The sequence below is a fragment of the Pundamilia nyererei genome, unplaced genomic scaffold, assembly GCF_000239375.1.
Source record: "Pundamilia nyererei isolate P.nyererei 1_Seehausen unplaced genomic scaffold, PunNye1.0 scaffold00687, whole genome shotgun sequence".
NCBI classification, from domain to species: Eukaryota; Metazoa; Chordata; class Actinopteri; order Cichliformes; family Cichlidae; genus Pundamilia; species Pundamilia nyererei.
In genome coordinates, this window is record NW_005188088.1 from 87,926 (window position 1) to 93,487 (window position 5,562).

Here is a 5,562-nt window from a genome sequence, read left to right on the forward strand (position 1 = left end):
ACCTTTGCTAGTGTTCTGGAAGAATGAGTTTATTTGAGACCTGAATAAAGTGTTTTGGTAGTTGTAGTGCATTTTGAATGTGAAATGAACTGCTTTGCCAAGCTGAAAGTCAGTTAGGAGGATTGTGTGAAGAGTTTTGCAAAAGTGACCTAAGTATTGAGAAATGTGTTCTAGCGGCTGTAAAAAACTGTAAACAGCAGCGAGTCTGCAGCTGAGGGAATACAAACTCAAATTGTCGGAACAGGTTTGATCGTTTCTTGCGTGTGTTATTTGGAGATTTATTAAATGTATAATAAATCTCCAATAACGGAATAAAGGTAATTGTTGTTATTGTTGTTATTCTAATCTGCTGCTGAGTCTCTTACGCTGATGAATATGCAGAAAACACAGATCACAAACACCTGTTCAGCTAATCACTTTCATTCCACTTTCATCTGCGACAAACTGACGGTTCATCTCTGTTACAGTGTTGCCTTAGACTGCTATATTTTTGTGTTCTTTATGCTTTAGATTTTCACGTCTCTGGAATAGTTGGCAGTAATGATTATCATTTTTTGTAAAATTATATTGATATGACCCGTGAATTATTTGTAGATGACCGTTAGATTAGTTTGATGCTGCCGACACTTTCATGTGACCCAGCTGGGAAACTTTGTATTAACTCAGAGAGCTGAAGATATTGTGGATATGCTAACCTCGCTCCGTGGTGTACAGGTCCATTTACCCTCATGATTAATATTCACAATTAAAATATTAGCCGAACGCCATGAAGTCTGTATGTGTTTCATAGTGTCGAACAACCTTTGTACAGTTAAACCTAGCAGTTACTACATCATGGAAACACCAACGTTATTTCTTTTATGCGTTTATACACAGGTCACGCTGATTATTGAACAAAAACCCAAAGATCAGATGTTAAACGGATTTATTTGCTCTCTCTCCTCCTTAAACATGTTTTTAATGTTAGTTATAATTCAGAACTGGCGACTGAAACACGTAGGACACATACAAATATCAGGAAATAAAAACCCAACATCTCCGAAATGATTGAAAGCACTTTTGCAAAGAGGCTGTATTTTGACAAACCGACCAGATATTTGAAGATTAAACCACTACATTCTCGTCTAAAAAAATATTAAAACAGTATTTGGTGATACACAAACAGGGTTTTTCAAAGTTCAGTTCTGTTAACTTCAACATGCCGGTTGTTGTGTGCTAAAAACAATGGCCACCAGGCCAAAGAAATGGTTTTGACTCGATCAGCGTTAACCCCGCCCCCTGAGTTTGATGGGTGAGGCTGACAGATAAAATAAATTCATGGTAAGACCTGAAAGAGTCAACTGTGCCAAAATGAATTAATTAAATACACCATTAAATAATTATTTAAATGTAGCAATAATTAATTAAAATGTAAAATAAATAAATGATTAATTAAATGTGTCAAAAATGAATAAATTAAATATGTCATAAATATTTATTTAATTAATTATTTCCAATTTTTATTAATTATTGCCACATTTAATTATTTAATGGTGTATTTAATTAATTCATTTTGGCAGTCCTGGCTTTCCATAGTTCCACAGTCTAGGAGCTGCAATAGCAAAGGCACGATCACCTCTGGTTTTCAACCTAGACTTAGGTTGCATTAAGAGCATCTGGTTAGAAAATCTTACTGCTTTTTTAGGATTATACAAATGAAGAAGTTCTGTTAAATAGCTAGAAGCAGTGTTATTTAAGATTTTATAAGTGAGTAAAAGAATTTTAAAATCAATGCGAAATTTCACAGGAAGCTAGTGTAAGTTAGCTAAAACTGGAGTAAAATAATCATGCATTCTGGCACCCGATAAAAGGCGTGGAGCAGCGTTCTGTACTAATTGCAAACGGTAAAGAGAGGAGTGAGGGAGGCCTAAATAAAGGGAGTTACAATAGTCCAGTCTAGAGGTAATGAATGCATGAATAAGCTTTTCAGGGTCCTTGGGGGAGAGAAAAGGCTTCGCTTTAGAAATTTGACGTAGCTGATAGAAGCTGGATTTAACCACAGTAGATACTTGTTTCTCTAATTTGAAGGAGTTATCCAAGAGTACCCCAAGGTCTCTTACAATGTAGAAGAGGTAGCTAGCAAGTGGGCCAAGGGTAACGGTTAGTTGGTTCAAAGGGATATGGCTGTCAAAGTCAATAACTTCAGTTTTACTGTCATTCAAAGTAAGAGAGTTTTGAGATAGCCAGGTTCTCACATCATGAAGACAGTTAAACAATGTATGCAATGGATCTGTGACATTCAAACTCAAAGGAAAATAAATTTGAATGTCATCGGCATAACAATGGAAAGAAATATTATATCTTTGGAAAATAGATCCCAAGGGCAACATGTACAGAGAGAATAACATAGGGCCCAAAACAGACCCCTGGGGCACACCACAGAAAAAGGGAGCAGAGGAGGACGAGTATTGCCCCATAGTAATAGAGAATGATCTCTCTGAAAGATAAGGTTTAAACAATGATAAGGCTGTGCCCTTAAGACCAACTACTTGATCTAACCTTGATAATAGAATGTTATGATCTACTGTGTCAAACGCAGAAGTCAGATCCAGTAAGACTAAAACCACAGAGCAACCTGAATCTTCTCGTTTGGCTCTCGGCGAAGGCAGTCGCACTTTTCTCCTCTCCTCCTTCCCCTTATCTTCCCTGCTAAGCCTCTTGTGTCCTTGTCTTGTCTCGTGTGTATTACTTTCCCTGGAACACTCTCTCACAGTCTGTTCTCTAAAACCTAAAAGAGAATTATGGATTTGATCAACTGGTGTCTGAATGCTATTGACACCCTTTTCTCAACGAGAAGTCTGTGCTCGGGAGAGCCCGAGTGCCCTGGAGGTACTTTCCCTGCCGGGTACACTATGGACGAGTGGCAGAAATGAAGGATCGTGTGCCTGGCAGGATTGTCGATCGAGGACGCTGAAGATATCTACCTATTTGGAACCATGATAACAGGGTTCTTGCTGATCGGAGCTGGCTTGGCCCTGGCTTATCGGAGAATTAAGAAAGTGGAGCTGGCTGTTCAAACCCCCCCAAGGCTGCCCGCTGGGATTGAAACGATGGGACGAGGCGCGACTTCTCAGAATGGGCTCCCTGAGTGCAGCATGGTTAAAAGGGAAGCTTAGAAATCGGCCTATAATTTGAAAGAACACTGGAGTGAAGATTAGTCTTCTTAATAACGGGTTGAATAACAGCATGCTTGAAGGCAGACGGTACACAGCCTGAGGACAGTGATGCGTTCAATATTAATAAAATACAAGGCCCAATAGTATTCAAAACTTCCTTAAAAATACGGGCAGGAAGAATATCATGTGAGGAGTTGGAGATTGTTAAGTGGTCAATTATTTCCTTTACATCCGAAAGACTCACAGGCTCAAACTGCTGAAAGACAGCAGAGCATTTAGAAACTGGAGCTTGATGTGAGACTACCGATAAAAATGGGGCCCTTAAAGTAGTGATTTTGTTGAGTGATTTTGGGAGTGATTTTGGGAGTGATTTTGGGAGTGATTTTGGGAGTGATTTTGGGAGTGTTGACACTCCCAAAATGGGAGTGTCAACACTTCAGGGTGAGCCAAGGCCAAAACAATAAACAAAACAAACCTACACAAATCCCGCACCCCTGACCTTACCAAAACAAAGTCAAAAATAAAGACAGAGTCTAACCTCCTTAACTAACTCAAAACAGGAGAAAACGGGTGATCAAAAGAAACGGCAGCTCACCCTTACCCACTCCACTTCCACAACTATCAAGCGCACTGCAGCCAGCGGCTGCCACAGGAATACTGCTGGGTCATGAGGAGAAATGTGAGGACCTCTCCCGCTGTAACACTCCAGCCTCCTTTTAATGGGCGGGTCCTCCAGCTGGAACCAGTCACATCGGGGCGGTGTATCCACGCACCAATCAGAGCAGGGCCCTGGCACAGCTAAATTAACATAAAAAGACACAACACCTGCACAAAACAAACACATGGACATGCGAGTTCGTAACACCCCCTTCCATAAGAATTAAACAACCCTCCTATTGTTTAATTTCCAAACTATGAAATTGCTCTCGACAGGGCGTCAGCGATGACATTTTCCGTCCCTTTCTTATGTTTGATTTGCAGGTTGAAATCTTGCAAAAGAAGGGACCAACGCATAAGTCTCTGATTTGAGTTTTGCATCTGGGAGAGAAACACCAATGGATTGTGGTCAGTAAACACTTGAACGGGGATAGAGCTGGATCCGATATACACCTCGAAATGCTGCAGGGCTAACAACAAGGCAAGGGCTTCCTTTTCAATGGTGCTGTAGTTCATCTGATATTTGTTGAATTTTTTTGAAAAATAACAAATTGGGCGATCCACGCCGTGATGGTCCTCCTGCATAAGGACAGCTCCTGCACCAGCCGCACTAGCGTCAACCTCGAGCTTGAAAGGGGACATGAAATTTGGTGCCGTAAGAACAGGGGAACTGCACAGTAATGCTTTCACAGACTCAAAAGCAGTCTGACAAACAGGCGTCCACACAAAAGGCTTCACCGGACTGATCAAATCGGTGAGAGGAACGACAACAGTGGCAAAGTTCTTACAAAAACCTCTATAATAACCACACATTGCTAGAAATCGGTGCAGCGCCCTTCTCGTTTGTGGGACTGGGAACTCAACGATCGCCTGTATTTTCGCAGTCACCGGTAGTATCTGTCCCTGACCCACCTGTTTTCCCAGATATGTGATGGTAGCTCTGCCAAATTCACATTTGGCTAGGTTTAGCGTAAGCGAGGCTTTCTGAAAACGGCTGAAAACGAGAGAGAGTGTTTGTAAGTGGTCAGACCAGGTGGATGAGTAAATGACAACATCATCCAAGTAGGCATCGCAGTTATCCACGCCCGCCAGTACTTTGGCCATAAGGCGCTGGAAAGTAGCGGGTGCATTACGCAACCCAAACGGCATAACCGTGTACTGGAGAAAATGATCCGGTGTGACAAAAGCAGATATTTCGGATGCTCTGGGAGTTAAAGCTACTTGCCAGTAACCTTTTAACAGATCAAGTTTGGTTACAAAAGATGCCGATCCCACTCTATCAATACAATCTTCCATTCTAGGAAGAGGAAATGAATCAGGTTTGGTAACTGCGTTAACTTTCCTGTAATCATTACAAAACCGAGGAGTGTTGTCAGGTTTTGGTACCAGCACACACGGCGAACTCCATGCGCTGGCGCTCGGAAAGGCTAAACCGTGTTCTAAGAGATAGTCAACTTCCTTCTGCATTATCGCTCTTTTCACTGGGTTCACTCGATAGGCATGCTGCTTAATCGGTTTATGTCCTTCCACATCAATGTCGTGGCACAGGACAGCAGTTTGACGAGGATGGTCAGAAAAGAGTGATAAATTATCCTCTATCGGGTCAGTGATGTCAGCCCGAGTGGGCTCAGATAGGTGGGCTAAATATGTGTCTAAATCATTTAGGATCTCCGAATTTTTCAACCGGCCGCTACCCAGCGCTTCACTTTTCTGGAGCAGCCCGTCATCAGAGGGTTCATAAGGAGAAACA